The sequence below is a fragment of the Nuphar pumila genome, chromosome 17 (assembly GCF_984573655.1).
Source record: "Nuphar pumila chromosome 17, dmNupPumi1.hap1.1, whole genome shotgun sequence".
NCBI lineage: Eukaryota > Viridiplantae > Streptophyta > Magnoliopsida > Nymphaeales > Nymphaeaceae > Nuphar > Nuphar pumila.
This window is the reverse complement of record NC_143265.1, coordinates 81,582,089-81,599,315: the sequence shown is the minus strand read 5'-3', so window position 1 is coordinate 81,599,315 and position 17,227 is coordinate 81,582,089. Positions and strand designations below refer to the sequence as shown.

The following is a 17,227-nucleotide window of genomic DNA, read 5'->3' as shown; positions in this document are numbered from 1 at the left end:
AATAATTACAGTTACAGGATTCAATTACAGCTAATTTACAAGATCCACAATATCAGTAACAGTCCACTTCAGAATCAGTTTGATCTTCACAATATCAGCAACAATCCATAATGTCAGCAACAAAATATTTGTTGCAGCTCCATGGTATCAGCAAAAGAATTACTGACTTAACTATTAAAAAATATGTTGCCATATTTCATAATCTACATGTTTATTATCTAAACATGGTAACAAGTATTGACAGTAGTAAATATTTCAACAAAGGTTGCATGGAACAAAAATAGACTTATCCTTGCATACCGAGAGGTCCGATGTTGCCTCAAAGGACTCCATATATAATCATGAAGAAATGTCTGAGCGAGTGCCTGCGATCACAAGGAAAGAACAATGCATATGCCAGAGACTGAGAGGTTGAGATGTCAGGTAAGGTATTCTGTGAACACGAAAAAAGGTAGGGGGACATGGGGAAACCTGGCGAATACCTACAGCTGCCCCAAAACGGCTGGATAGATTACAATCGCAAAAGAGAGAGTTCAGACACATATCATCACTTTGTCGATCCAAGGTTTCTCAAAACCAAATAACTGTTGATTAGCATTATCGTATGGAGAATCATACGGAGGTTGTTAGCAGTGTCCATCCTTATCTGGTTGATATGCTGACTCTGATGATGTTGATAAGAGTCCAACTTGTATCTTGGTTTACCCCTATATCAAGAGAAACCACAGTCTATTTATATTGGTTTGTATTCCAACATCTATCATCAATAAACATAAATAACCTCCTTCCTCCCATAAGCGTAGGCTTGTAAAGTCGAACCACATAAGTCTTGTCACATGTGTGCTCATCCATGCCCAGTTCATGAATCGTAACATGGTATCAGAGCATAGAGGATTACCTTAGTCGTCTTATCCTCTCAATCCTCATGGCCGAATAGCAGAGGAACAGTAACAAAGGGAACCCCAACAAAAACAACTTCAACGTTGCGACTGCACTAGTCAAACAAAATCTGTCTCTAAAGATCACCACCACACCGCTAAATGAATCAAACTATCTGAGCTGGTCTAAAGTCGTCAACCAATTCTTAAGTGACAGATCTCGTCTCGGTTATATTAACGGAAAGATAAAGGCTCCTAGCAATTCTGATTCTCACTATGATGATTGAGAATCCAACAACTACCTAGTTATGTTATGGCTTCTCAATTCCATGGATCCAAGCATAGCAGGAGGCTTCTTATTTCTTGAAACCACAAAAAAAACTATGGGATTCCTTAAGCGAGGTATACGACAAGAGAAATAACATTGCCCACATTTATCAGCTTCAAAAGGACATTGCCAATCTCACCAAAGGAGGCAAGCCATTCAATGTTTACATGAGCAATTTAAAGGGCATGTAGGAGGAGCTCTCACAATATCGTCTAGTAACCGAAGATACATACATCATAAAAAATGACTTGAAGAAGACCAAGTTCTTAAACTCTTAGCCATACTTGGCTCTGAATTTGATGCCCTAAAGGGACAAATTATCATGTCCTCCCCTCTTCCATCTTTTAACAACGTTTGTGCCATGATCCAACAAGAAGAGACACTATGTGAGGTCATGTCTTCTGAGGCTCCTTAAACCGGGCAGCAACATGAGAAACTCACCTTCAAAGTCGAAGTTGCAAAGGAGCAGAAGGCAACCAAACAAGCTGATCTCGAACGACCAAAGGGAAAACCCAAACTCTGATGCACATATTGCAAACAGGCAGGTCACACCTGTAAAAGAAGCTGGGATCTTAATAGCAAGCCAAGAAAGACTAATGCTCAAAATGACAACACCATGGAAGAGTTTGCTAAACTTTTCCAACAGTTCTCCAAATCACACCTTGTTATCTCTCGTGATTCAAATGATTCAGGTAAAACTCATATTCATTCTCTTATTTCCAGCAATCAAAACTTTAAGTGAATCTTGGATAGCGGTGCCACCGATTACATGATTGGTGACTCTAGCAGACTACTAGACATCCGAAAATATGAGAGACCACCAATATGCATTGCCGACGACACTCATATGCCAATTGAAGGTATCGACAAGATGGCTATGTTGCATCATGATGAACAGGTCAATGTCTTATACGTGCCTAAATTTTTTGCTAACCTACTATCGGTCAGTAAATTAACTAAGAATCATGACTGTAATATAACTTTCTCTTCCCATGAGGTTGTAATTCAGGACAACAAGACTAAGAAGATGATTGGTAAAGGCTCCTTAGTCGATGGCTTATACATGATGGAGAACCCCGTAATGACATGTACTGCAACCAGTAATCCAAAAACTCATAGACTGTGGCACAAAAGACTCAGCCATCTTTCAAACAAAGTCATAGGTTCTTTATTTTGCTTTTTTGCAAGTTTGTTTTGATTCTTACGAAGCATGCGAGTTTGCCAAAATGACTAGACTATCTTTTAATTCCTCTGAATTTAAAAGCAAGTCATGCTTTGAACTTATTCATGTTGATGTATGGGGACCAACCCTTGTCGAATCTCCAACCGACTTCAAGTATTTCATGTTGTTTATCAATGATAAGTTGCGATCTAGTTGGATCTATTTTCTTAAAAGGAAAAATGAAGTGTTAAATACCTTCAAAAACTTCTATCAGATGGTTTTGACTCAATACAATTATTAGATAAAAAAATTCAGATCTGACAATGGAGGGGAATTCATCAACTCAGTTTTTGAAGAATACTTAAGTGAAAAAGGGATTTTACCCCAAAACATGTATGCTGGTACTCCACAACAAAATGGAGTATGTGAGAGAAAGAATTGCCATATTTTGAATGCCGCAAGAGCCATCATGTTTGGAACAAATGTTCCCAACAAATTTTGGGCTGAAGCCATATCATGCGCTTGTTATTTGATAAATAGAGTCCCATGTATGTAGTTGAATTTCAAAAGTCCTCTCGAAATAGTACTGAATAAAAAAATTGTTTTAAATCATTTGAGAGTTTTTTGTTGCACATGCTTTGTACACCTACAAGAGCACACAAGAAATAAGTTTCAAAAAAGAGCTGCAAAGTGCATTTTTTGGGAATATTCTACAGTTAAAAAAGAGTATAAGTGCTACAACCTAATGAATCATAAATTCTGTACACCAAGAAACATAATTTTTTTTTAGGAAGAACCATATTTTTCAAAGCCTACGATAAAAAATTCCAATGCCATTAGTAAGGGGGAACTAAAAGACACCCCTTTGCCAGCCCTAGTGGTGAATGACGAGGTGGACAACATTAGGGCAGAAGTTGAAAATCAAATTCCCATGTAGCAAGTTGATGGTGAAAGAGATCATGTTCCCAATGCTCTCGTGCTTAGGAGATCTACTAGGGTTATTAAACCCCCTTCAAAGTTGAAAGATTTTTACACCATGTATGTGTCATCTCAAGTGCCACACTCAATAGATCAATACTTAAAGGTTGAAGGGCTACCCAAGAGCTATCGAGCCTATCTGACAAAAAATTATGAAACTTCGGAACCCAACTCCTTTAGCAAAGCAAACTCCAAGCCAGAATGGAGAAAAACCATGCAAGAGGAGTTGGAAGCTCTAAGAAAAAACAAGACTTGGGATATCGTCCCTCTTCCAACCAAAAAGAAGCCAATGGGATGTCGATGGACCTATCACATCAAGTATAGAAGCGACGACACCATCAAATGATACAAGGCTAGATTGGTGACCAAAGGATACATGCAAGTAAAGGGGGTGTATTACAATGAGACTTTTGCCCCAGTGGCAAAAATGAACACCATCTGCATCCTTCTATCCCTCGCCTTCATAAAAAATTGGCCTCTATACCAGTTGGATGTGAAAAATGTTTTTCTATATGAAAGTCTCGAAGAGGAAATATTTATGGATATTCCCTCAGGCTTAGAAGACAAACTTTAAAAAAATCAAGTGTGCAAACTCAATAAGGCTTTCTATGGCCTTAAACAATCCTCAAGAGCCTGGTATGCCAAACTCAACGAGGACCTTACCAGCATTGGATTTAAAAGAAATATTGTTGATACCTCTTTATTCATATCATCCAAAGATATTGGGACTACCATAGTGTTAGTCTACGTAGACGACATAATAGTAACCGGTAACGACCATGGATTGATCAATAAAACTAAGGCCACCTTGAGCAAAAAGTTTGAAATCAAAGATCTAGGGGAACTCAAATATTTTCTTGGCATAGAAGTGGCGCACTCGAAGAAGAGAATTTTCATTTGTCAAAGAAAATACACTTTGGATTTGTTGGAGGAAACATGTAGTCTTGGAGCCAAGCCAGTCGACACTCCCATGGAACTCAATCTCAAACTGATGAAAGATGAAGGAGAAATAATCAATGACACAAGCAGCTTTCAAAGGCTAATAGGCCGCTTAATCTATCTAGCAGTCACACACCTTGACATCGCTTACTCAATCAATTCACTAAGCAAGTTCATGCAGTCACCAAGGAAGCAACACCTAGAGGCAACATGCAGAATATTAAGGTATCTCAAGAGAACTCCAGAAAAAGGCATTCTATTAAGAAGAAGCATCAATTTATCCATCACAGGATTTGCTAACGCAGATTGGGCAGGTGACCCAAACGATAGGAGATCAACCTCCGAATATTGTTGCTTCATTGGAGGTAACCTAATCATATGGAAGAGTAAAAAACAAGGGGTAGTTGCTAGATCAAGTGTTGAGGCTGAATATAGATCCATGGCGACTGCAACGTGTGAACTAATTTGGATAAAATCCGTCTTAGAAGACATGGGCTTCATGACAAGCAAACCTATGGATCTTAAGTGTGATAACCAAACCACACTTTATATAGGTGCCAATCTAGTCTTCCATGAGCGCACTAAACACATAGAAGTGGATTGTCACTTTATCAGAGAGAAAATTCAATCAAAGATGATCAGAACCAACCATGTGAGAAGCAATCAACAACCAACCGACGTGTTCACCAAGGCTCTAAGCAAGGTCTGGTTCATCGACATAAGTTCCAAGTTGGGATTGATCGTAATTAGATCCCAACTTGAGGAAGAATGTTGAATAGCATTATTGTATGGAGGATCATACAGAGGTTGTTAGCAGTATCCATCCTTATTCGGCTGTTATGCTGACTCTGATGATGTTGATAAGTGTTCAACTTGTATCTTGGTTTACCCTTATCTCAAGGAAAACTATATTCTATTTATGTTGGCTTGTATTCTAGCATTTATCATCAATGAACAAAAATAATCACCTTCCACCCATGGACGTAGGCTTGTAAAGTCGAACCACGTAAGTCTCGTCTCATGTGTGCTCATCCATGCCCGGTTCATGAATCGTAACAATAACAAGATGAAGTCTTACAAGAAATCTCAGTCTATCCTTCGTAGGCCTTTGCCATGTCAGTCTTAAAGATAACCCCTTGGCGCTTGCCCCTCAGTCCACAATCTCGTGCACCAACAACACACTATCTTGTAGGCTGCACTCCTTTACAAATGCATCAAATTATGTGTTCTAAGATACCCCTTGTTCAGTTAACTATGATTTTGGTAATGGTTTTGTAGATGACGTTGCACAATCCAATAGGCTTTAGGGATTTAGTGATTATTGATCAACCCGATTTTTTTCTTCAAGTTGTTAATTTTGCCATATGTAGTGGGAATTGGCAATCGACAAGTTTGATATTCCACACTTTTCAATTGTGTCATTAAATAAGCCACTATCAACATGCCCAAACCGCAAGCCCCTCCTTTCCTCTGGTGAGCACATAGTATTCCAATCTCCAGACACAACCCAAGGCGAGTTGCTGCCATAACTCATGTCTTTCGGAGGTCTCATTCTGATTGTACACCCCTGAAATATGAGTTGTCCACTATGACTGGCATCATTTGGTCTGACATCCACACCACCTCAGCCTAGATGGAAGTTTTGTCCCACATGCATATTATCCAATCAAAACTCCCTATCAATTCAAAGCCAAGAAATTTTCTCTAGTAGAAATCCTAATCGCAAGTCGACCTTGTTTGTCTTCAATACTTTCAAAATTTGTCAGTGAGCCCAATGACACCCCCAACCCCCTAACATTCTAGGTTATTATCTTCATACGATGGGGAAGAAGTTGGGGTGCCATCCTGTTTTTTGGCTTCTGCCAATATTCAGGTTTGGTGTTGATATTGCATTGTACTCCCTTCCATTTGTAAGGATTGTATGGGCCCCACCCTATTCCCATGTTCTCCTTATCCATCAACCATTTATGTTGGGATTTAGCTTTGTATTTGGGTCGGGTAGGGATGGGTGGGGTTTCTTTAGCTGGACCCGGATTTGAAGGAGCGATCCGTGTTTGGATCTGGTGGTCCGCTGCACCCACTTGATTGTAAAAATCTAAAGGAATGTCTAGTCCCTTTTGAACTAGGCTTTCCTCTCTGGTTCCAAGGATCCCAATGTTAAAAGAAGCAGGCTCTAACGATTGTACCTTAGGTTTCCAAGTGTCAAGGTATGGGTTCGTAAGATAGTTTTTCGTGAGATAGTTTTGGAAGCCAAAGTGTTGATTTCAAGTCGCATGGGGCACCTGGTTTCCATCAGTTTGTTACTAGAGTCTTCCAAGCCACCTCTATGCATGAAAGTGCTCCTCGCAACTCACTGTTATTAAAAAGGTGGAGAACGCCATTGGGTCGTCAACAATTCAAATATGAATAAGTATTGCATTCATCGATCTTAAAGACCACCGAGAAAGCCCGCTATCACCGTCCATCACAATGGTTCTAGGAGCTTTGCATAGCGCTTTTTCGAGATCACGATGTCTGGCATCTGGTCATCCGTAGTTCTTCCACGTCAAGTCTTGATGGAGCGGGCTTCTTCTCCTTTCAATCCTCCAACCAGGATAGGGTTGGTGGGGAGGTTGTGTTGAGTTAATGTCGTTACTCTCCATCGGCAGAGATAGAAGAGCCTGGAGGCCCGAGGTTCCCGGTAAAGGGTGGAGTCCATCTCGTGTCGAGCTTAACCTTCCATCCGATAGGTTGTTACTCGCTCAACTTCCATCTGGGAATTTCTCACACTTCCTGATCTACTATATCGATAGTTGATTAGCTTTTTCTTGCCGATAGGTTATAGACCTCTCAATCATTTGTTGCTCGGACTTGTTAAGCTTAGTGCTATTAGAATCTAACTTGTTTGGAAGGATTAAACCACCTTGGTGGTTCTTTTTGTATTCTGATTTGTAAATCTCCATTGTACTGGTGTGCGGGTGGTCTGCCTAACCCCAGCTTGATTATCAAAAATAAAAAATAAAAATAAAAATAAAAGTCTATCAATTTTTTTTGCCCACAAGGGCTTCACTAATCTGGTAGAGGCAACTCGTGAGCTAGACATCACAAGTTTAAATTTTATGAGTGCACATCTCTTGCCGTTTTGAAGTTGAATCTTTTCAAAATGTTGTGTTGTTTTGGGTTTGATTCGATAAACTTTTTGAAAAATATAGTTTATTCTTTTCTTTTCATGTTTACAATATTCAAAAAAAGATGTTAACATTTTTAATACATTATTAAAAATAGCATTTCCAAATATTCTTGCAGGGCACTGGCATACTATTGTAAGAATTAGCAGGATGTAAGAAACTTGGTGAGCATATTTTGTGTATTTAATTGAATGCCTTCCTTTAGTATGGTCCCAATAAAGCAACTAAGAATGAAACAATAATTTGGCAATTTTTTTTATTAAACCCCTCGGATTCCTTTCAATGCCTATGACATTGCTTGTTCCTGTAACATGTCTAGTTCTTGCTTAGAGGTGTGCTATTTTAGTGGAGCTCATATAGATGTCATGGAGTGATTTTCAAGTCTTGGTTAGAAAATTTATAATCCAACAACATGGTATATCTTTAAGTGCGCAAACGGGTCAGATCATAGCAGATCTGATTTCGAATTCTAACATCATACAATAGTTCCAAGTTTGTATCCATACCCAAGGTAGATCAGAAATAGCATAATTGAATTCAGATATGTGCTTGATACTGGATCTGACAAGAAAAGGGCTTTGAAACAATGTTTTTATTTATAGAAATTGCAAAAGGATTTGACTTGATTCAGATACAAATGTGGTGGATTAGACAAAAAATGCTGATTAAATTCAAAAAGTCTGATCATAGAGGTTCAAACCCAATCAGAGCTTATACTACAATCTTATTTTAAGATCCAAATCCTAAAATATTGTGTTGGATCTGGGTCTAAAATATGATGACTTAATTCGATCTTTTTGCATCCTAAATATTGTTTGTATCAGTACGGTGGAAGGTCTTTCTTTTTTTCTAACTTCTTGTACTTGTACCATGTCAACCTTTCTCGGCATCGTAAAAGGTCTTAATGCAACGTGTTCAAATCATCTTAAATGACATTTACTTATTTTATCTTTTATTGATCTAACTTGTATGCACATTCTAATATATTCGTTTTTAATTTTATTATTTCTTGTAACCCCATACATCCATCTTAGCATATACATTTTTGCAACATGCACTCTGACTTCTTGTCACTTTTTAGTCTCTTAACATTCAACTTTATATAAGAGTGTTGGTCTTATAGTAGTTTTGTACATATGTTCTTTCAATTGCAGGGGAAATCTTTTATCATATAACACACCATTAACCTTTCTTTGCATAACCCAATGGGCTTTGATCCTATTAGTGATATCTTCTTCAAATCTCCATTTCTATTGTAATATAGACCTTAAACACCGAAGCTTATAGCAGTGTTGAACAAACATATCTAGTATTCTTCTGACATTGCGCTCACTAGCTTATGCATTAAACTTGCATTTCATATATATCAGTTTTTATTCTACCAATTCATAAACTATTTTTCTTCAGCATGCTCCATTAAAATTCTAACTGATTTTGTATATCATACTTATCTTGACTAAACAATATTATATCATATTCAAAGAGCATATACTAAGGGACTTCCACTATACTATAATAATGTATTATAGTACACTCTTGATGTAACCCAACCCTAATTGGGAACTACCTTATTTCACAAAATATAGTTCTAACTGTTGTAATTGGCATGCATATATTGAATTAAATAAGTTTCTTAGAACTCTGTCATAAACTTTCACCAAATCTATGAAAACCATATAGAAATTTCTATCATTCTCTCTAAATCTTTATATAAGTTGTCTTAACAAGAAAATAACTTCTATCGGTGACCTTCTTGGCATAAATCTAATTGATTATCTTCTCAAACGTTACTCTATTATCATCTCCTACAATTTCATTAAGTCTAATACCTTTATAGTTAGAGAAATTTTAGATGTCCCCTTTATTCTTATATATAAGAATCAACATACTTCGTCTCCACTCTTCTAACATTTATTCTATAGATAAAATATTATTAAATAATTTAGTTAACTATGTTATTTCGATATTATTCATTGACATTCAAAATTCAATAGGTATATATTGTCTAGCTTGAGTGCTCCATTCTTCTTTATCTTCTTTATAGTCATTTTAACTTTCTCCTCATCAATGTTATTCATCATTTCTTGGTTAAAATCTTCGTCCCGCTCTACCTTATTATTCCATTCTTTATTTAATAGATGATAAAGATATTTTTTTATCTTTTTTTAATTTGATCATGAACTTTCCTATCGCCATCCTTAATATACTTGGTTTAAATATTTTATTTTTCACTCTCTATTTTTAGCTAGCTTATATATATATATATATATATATATATATATATATATCACTTAGCATATATGTTGCCATAGAAAACATACTTTCTAACTTGTATTTTTTCTAATCAACCATGCTTCTTTGTCTTTTGTCATTCTTTAAATGACACTCTTTTTTATCTTTGATTGATTTTTGAACTTCTTTATTTAACCATCAAGTTTCTTTATGCATATGGCATACCCTTAGTCTCACCAAACACTTGCTTGGAAATCAACTTGATTCTTTGTGTCATATGTTGCCAAAGTTTGTCAACATTAACCATCCAATTCCACTCCACTTTTTCAAGTAATAATTCTTTCACTTTTTCTACATTATCATCTTTGAGATCCCATTATCTAATTCTCGGATTTCTCTTGACATCTTTTATAATAATCTTGCTCCTTATATATAAATCCAAAATTAATAGTCTCTGTTGAGAAGTAATATATTCTCCCATAATTACTTTGCAATTTCTATACATTTTTAGTTTTTTTTATCTAAAAAAATAATTAATTTGTATTGAGTGTGTTATACTCTTAAAAGTTATAAAGTGTTTATCTTTCTTTTGAAAAAATGTGTTTGCTACGACAAAATTAATTAAAAGCAACTGCAAATTCCAAAAAAAAATTGCCTTACTCATTTTTATCCCTAGATTCATATCCTCTATGAATTCTCTTGAATCTATTGTTTGTTTTCCTCATATGTCTATTTAAATCTCCACCTATGCATATGCTTTCATTCTCTAAAATTTGTTGAATTGCTTTTTTCATCAAGGCCCAAAAATCATGTTTAACACTTTCACTTAATCCTAATTGAGGTGCATAGACACTAATAACATTAAAGATCTCTCTATCTAAAATAAACTTAAGCTTAATAATTTGATCATTCATCCATTGTATCTCGACAACTTTGTTTTATAGAACACCATCAACCAAAATCCATACTTCATTTGTGTAATTGTTCTTTCCTATATACTATAGTTTAAATCCAGCTTTCAAGTTTTGTTAACGAAAATTTTGCGGTAAAAAAAATAGGCAAACTATGATTTCGCAAAACCCTTTTCAAATTTGTTTAAAAGATGAGAGATGCTTGTTTCAAACCTCATCCATCCTTCTCCACGAGAAGGTAAAGTATAAACAAGTTTCAATCTCTATGGCTCAAAGCTCACTATCAAGAAAGCCCATATCTGAGATTCCAACTCCCCGTAGACCAAATTATGCAATAAAAATCAAATGTTTATATGTATTTATGTAATAAACAATAGAAAAAAGAAAAAAGAAAAAAAGCACAAAAGTTTTTAAATAGATCTGAAAAACAACTTTTTTGGACTCTAGGTCCGCTTGTCTTCTAGGCTTCAAATGTCTTTCTTTCATTGTAGGCAACACCTCCACGTAAGTTATAGCAGTTTTAGGGTAGAGTGAGGACAAGATTAGGAGCTCGTTGGCTAGTACTCAAATATAAAAATTTTAGATGTTTCAAGCTCCAGGGGTCAACCCCTATTTAAAAGAATCATAGATGAGATGTAGTTTAAGAGTTTTCTAGATATGAATCCAATTCAAATGGATTCATGCTTATCCAAGTGGGGGATAAGGTCCATCCATGAAGAGTCCTGCTTGAAAACAACTCGCAGGAAGAGTTAGGGTCTGATTGAGATATGCTTCTTTTGAGGCTTATCTTTATCTTCGATGGGACAAGCAACAAAGGGGGTTATCGTCCTGTGAACAAACTACAGTCTACTTTGTCATCCCAAATTTGGATAACAAAGTTGTCTATTGTCCCAAGGGTCGGATGGCATAGTGTTATGTCATCCCAAACATGAACAACAAAGCTTATTGCCATCCCACCAGTAGACGGCAAAGGTCTTTGCCATCACAGGCCGAACTACTAGGGTCTTTGCCATCTCATGAGAAAATGGTGATTTTCTTAAAAGTATGACATTTCTTTTGAAATTAGAACTGTAGAATTTGAAAGCACATTTTTCAAAAGAGATTAGCATTAGGGTATTGTGAAAATTTGTGTGTCAACAAGTCCCTAGCTTTTTCTCCTTTCCATTTTGTCTCCAGTGAACCCATAACATTTATATTCCTTCTCCTCTTAGTATTTACTAATTCAACACTCTTTCATGTTAGTATTCTTGTATTAAATGATGTCATTTTTATTTTTTGATTGATCTTTTTTTTCATACACCTATATCTATTTTCTACTACTGCTATTGGGTCATGTATAAGTCTATTTCCTTGCTTACTTTTTACTATAACCGGGTTTCATCATAGTGCATAGCTTGTGATGAATACCCTACACACTTGTTCACTTCTTACTACAAACAAGTTTTGCCTGTGGGGGACCGCCTTACACTCTTGCTGACTTCTCACCACGATTGAGTTTTGTTGTAGTCATTAATCTAACATTAAACTTGTTGTATTTAACATTGAATTGGATGAATTCAACCTTATTAAAATGAATGTTATTTTTAAGTTAAAAAAGTAACTTTGATAGATTAGTAAAGTTATTATTTTGAAAAAAGATGTTTGACTTTTTTCATGTTTAAAAAACTATAAAGATTTAAAAAAATAAAATATCATTATTTTAAAGGTAACTTACTCATTTTAATAAAGTTGAATCCATTTAATGTTAAACAAAACTAATTTAGTATTATATATATATATCATTAATTTATGTGATATCGACCTTCTCCCACTTGACCTTAAAAACACACACCTTTAGTGAACAGATCTGTCCCTTTTAGATCCAATATCATGAAAAGTTGGTGATATTGGATATGACTAGATCTCTTCTCGTTCTTTCTCCCGATGTCATCCATATCATTTGCCAAGAATGCATGTGAGCTAATATCTGCACACTGCTCGCATTTTCCACGCAGTACAGCAGCTGCACTCAAATCATGGCATGAACTTGCAACCAAAAACAAATGTTCCTGTGTACAAAGCAGACTCATAAGGGAGTGATGCTTTTGATTAACCAAGCAGTGTACAACCACATGCAATTCCGGTGTCTCTTCCTGCATACATGTGACCCACCTGACTCCCCTCCACCCCCACATGGCCCTTCCGTACTAATCTGGCACATGGTCTATCCACCACCCCACACACACACCCATCAACCATCTTTGATTCTTTTCTCAAAATGCCTTGCTTTTTTAGGCTTCTCACCTTTCTCATATTCTCTGTCCACTGTCCGTCTCTTTCCTAACAAGGGCGGTGCAGCAAAAGCATCCAGGAATAATAAAAAACTGAGCACACACGAGAGAGTGGCTGCTCCTTTGAGATGAGATGGGGAGTCTATAAATAGACCCTTCCTGGCAGAGCTTAGAGGGTGCCATCGAAGGGCGCGCTGGGCCTGTGGGGTTGGTTGGTTCGCTGGCTTGAAGGTTCTCTTGGTTTTGCTGTTTCCTCGAATTCGCTTGGTGCAGGTCGGGAATGGTTTTCCCTGAGGTTTCTGGCGAAGTCTTTGCTGGAGAAACTTTTTTCCCCGCTTGCATCGAGTGAACTGGAGGCGGCAGCAAAGTGTTGCTTTCACGGTTGCTGTTGCTCATCATTAAGACCATTTTCAGTTCTCTTTGTCTTGCTTTAGGTGAACTTTCTTTCCAAAGTTTTTATCTTAGCCTGCTTTTTCTCCTGTTGTATGTTTGGTTGTTTTGGAGTGGTCTCTCTCTCTTTGAGAGGAAATGAAAATTTCATGAATTGCTTCATTAAAAAAAAAATCATGAATTGCAGGAAGAATTAGCATAAGATTTACAGGCAGTGTGATGATAAGTCAGCCTGCCAAAACTTAACTGTGTGTGTGTGTGCGAAAATGGAGTACAAATTTGGTTTCTCTTTTGTGATGGGAAGTGGGATTTTGTATCCTTGCTTTCTGGTGGCTTTGTTGTTGCAAAGAAGAAATTTGTGAAAATGGTAGAACTGAGAGATTGCCCACTGCATCCCTAAGCCAATTTATGCCCCAAATAAGAAGTTTTTTCTTCTTGGATGGTGTCAAAGTAAGGGCTCATGTTGTGGTTATGGGAATCCTTTTTTTTTAACCTGTAGGTCATTGATCTGTTTCTGTTACATCCATGTTTCTTTTTTTTCTTCTTTGGTTTCTCGTCTTCTTAATTTACTTTTGCTTCTGTGCTTAGGATGCTTTAGGCCTTCACCTGATGTGGTCGTTTGATACTCACAGACAGTGTTTGTTGTGACCATGTTTGTGCCATGGTTGGTGTTTTTTTCAGGTGAAATATGCCGTTTTACGTAGTACTTTTTTTTTGTTTGCGACCACTTCTTTGTCTATCATCATCAGCAGCATCTCTCTCTCTCTCTCTCTCTCGGTTAGTCTTTAGGTTGGTCTCTAAGCATATGGGATGTTCTCTTTCTAGCATAATGTTATTTCTCGTCCTATCATGTATTTCTGGATAAGTCGGTGGGACTTCTTCAAATGCACCAACTGACCCACTTATCCGAAAATTTGGGATAAGTCGGGATATTGCTCGGAACAACATAATACCACAGTTATCTCTTCTTCTTTTTTTGGATAAATGGGTGCACTCAAACTGCTCCAAAAATGCTCCCAGAGGGAAGGATTGAAATGGCTTAAGCGTCCGAAGAGAGATATTTGGACTCTCTAGCCTTGCAATATATTGATCATGGGTATTGAGAGATTGCCCACATGGTCTCGGGTGTGGTGATGGGCAGATATCCCTCTACCCCCAGTTAGAATACCCATGTCGACACGTCCTTTCAGTAAGGGGAAGCAAGGCGGCTACCTGGGGTTCAAGGGGTCAGCCATGGGTTTACACCTCTGGGACATCTATCATAGGGATGACAGCGGACAGGGGGCGGGGGACAAGGTTTCCCACCTTTGCTCTGTCTCAAAATTTTGCTTTTCATCCCTGCACTAGTTTTATTTTTCTCTGGTTCATTCTCGATGTCCAAACGGGGTGAGACGGGACAGGGTCCATTTCCCTGGTCTTTCTGTCGCTGCGCCGTTCAGCATTTTGCAGTTGGAGGAAGGAGATAAGGAGAGGAGAGAAATAGGAGTGCACACTATGTTAAAGTTAGAAGATTGGGAACAAGAGTAAGCCCATTCCCTCACGGGTTTTGATTTTAACCTTCTTTCCTGGTCCATTCTCCGTTCCATGTCCTCCATCACAGGTCCAAATGGGGGCGAAGCGGCCACCCCCAGTCCACTGCCATCCCTAATCTACCATAGGTGTGCATAGGTATGCAGGATTCCAGGTGTGGTTTCCCCGTTATGTTTTGAAAAAAAAAAACGAGTATTGCCTGATGCTGGAATCATGCAAAGAAATCCTTAAAATCCAGTACTTCGGGAGGCTTCTTAGTATTCTGGATTCTGCTACTTCGTGGATGTTTTGAGCTATGCATACACAAGCAACAAGTGAGTTCGTTCTTTCTGGACCTGTTTTTTTTTTTTTCGACAGAGAAAGCTGGGTTTTTTTCGACAGGCGATTCTATATGCTCTGTTTTTTGCAGGAGCAGAGCAGGAATTCACAGAGGAGATCAGTTCTACGCCTCTTTTCCTGCTGGAACAGAGCTGCTGATCGACGCTGTGAAGGTTTAGATCGCCATTCACGTAGCTCTTGTTCATTTGTTTTCAGTTTTTCTTTGATGTGGATTCTTGTTTTTTTTTTCATTGTTGTGTATTTGCTTTTGGTTCAGTCCATATCTTAGCTATACAGGGCTGCCCTTAGGAATGTATTTTGAGGGGGAAATGGGATGTAGGTAATGATAATCTGCGCCGGTGCACCTAGTTTTATAGTGTGAGGGGGTGTTCTTGACGTTGTTGAACACAAAGTATAGGATCTTGCTTATTCTTGGCAGTGATTTCTACATTTGCTGCATTTATCGATCATATGATACGATCTGCATTATAAAGCTCGAAAGAGATGATTTTAAGTTTTGGGTATTCTCAATTGAACTCTTAGTGATTCTCGTGATTTTTTTATTGTTGGAACATATAGACTCTTTGTTTAACTTGCTTGTTTTCTATGCAACCAGAAATGCATGGTTTGAATCTCTCTCATGGACAACTTGATGGCAGTGGCTCATGGGGCGGAACGTTGCAGGGTAACAGCACTGCAAAATTTGTTGGTGAATGCAATATTGCTAAAAACGGCTGCACTTTTTGTTTACTTTGAGTTCCCTTCGGAAAAATTGCGTGTTTGAATAACATTGCGATTTGAAAATGATATTCGTTCCAAAGGTAGTAGTTGCCTATATGGTTCTCTTCCGTTTCTTGTTCTTCTTAGTGATATACAAAGCCGCCTATATCAGCGAGCATCTAGCAGTTGGGGTAATTGAACTATGCTACTCGGCTCGACTCTGGAAGGCAAGCTGGGTTAGGCAGACCCCTACCAGTTATACAACTATATCATTGGGTTTTGAATCTGCAACGTCCCAACACAAGGTGACGTGCACTAGCTGCTCCTATAGTTGTAGGCACTTTCTGTTTGATTTAAGCTGGTAAATGTGTTTATCACAGTTTTCTCGATAAATAACCTATATCGGATTAGGTATTTTTTCGTACTCTGTGTTTTTTACAGTGCAAGTACATCAACAGTTGAGGTCGCATTGAAACTCGTCGATAAATTAATCAAAATTTCCCTTGAATCAATTCGATCCAAAGCATCTTTCATTAAATAAACAGTGATTAATACATCTACCAGTTTAGATCAAACGAAAAACACTTGCAACTAAATACCTAAGTCTGATATGGAATTGCAAAAGGGACACAACCATCTGGGTGTAACTGGAATAGCTAAATTTTTTCCAAACCCACACAGGGTGGGAAGGTGCTGTTGTTGGGGTAGAGAGAGGTTTTTTCTGCTTTTAAAGAAAATAGAGAATCCTCAAAACCAAAATAGTTTGGGAAGAAGGAGTTTGCAACAAATGACAGTCACCGACACCACCGAGTCGCCTAAGTGGCAGTGGGCCTAGGGAGAAGGTGAGTTTGACTCCCATAAGGTGTGCGGATGCCTTTAACTAGTGGACTACGTAAGGGCTTGGGTGTTGGTGACCCCACTTGTGGAGGAGCCACAAACTGACCAATGCTGTGCCTCTCTCCACACGCACTATCAGAATGAGGTGATTTACCAACACCCACACCGGTTACCCTTCCAGACGAGTTTTCGCTGCCAACCTTGCCGGTGACCTTCTCAGCTTCATCTCCGAGTCTGAAAAGTCAATCACAAACAGGCACGCAGATTTGCCAAAGCCGTGAACATCGTGGATACCACATTTTCATCTCTGACCATCAGTTCCAAAACAGAGCCCAAAGTCTCATATATTTCCAGGACGAGTTTCATGAGACACAAGTTTCTAGAAGTGATTGTAGTTGTAATGCTGAAGTTGCCACTATGATCTTTTAAAAGGTCTATCTAAAGGACCGAACTTTTGAGGGTAAGATGTTCCCTTTTCCCTTGTATTATGTAAGATATGGGTTCCAAACCCCTTATTTGAAACTCGCAAGGTCTGGTATATTGGCTAAATCTAACCTTAACTCTATG

The 17,227-nt window shown here is 37.8% G+C and overlaps 1 long non-coding RNA gene across 1 annotated transcript; it reads left to right on the top strand.

The window, feature by feature from the left end:
• Window positions 1–13,015: 13,015 nt before the first annotated feature.
• Window positions 13,016–15,907, top strand: LOC149812475 (uncharacterized). Its single transcript, XR_016428549.1, has 2 exons — window positions 13,016–13,299; window positions 15,720–15,907. It is a non-coding gene; the product is annotated as an uncharacterized LOC149812475 (long non-coding RNA).
• The last annotated feature ends 1,320 nt before the right edge of the window (window positions 15,908–17,227 follow it).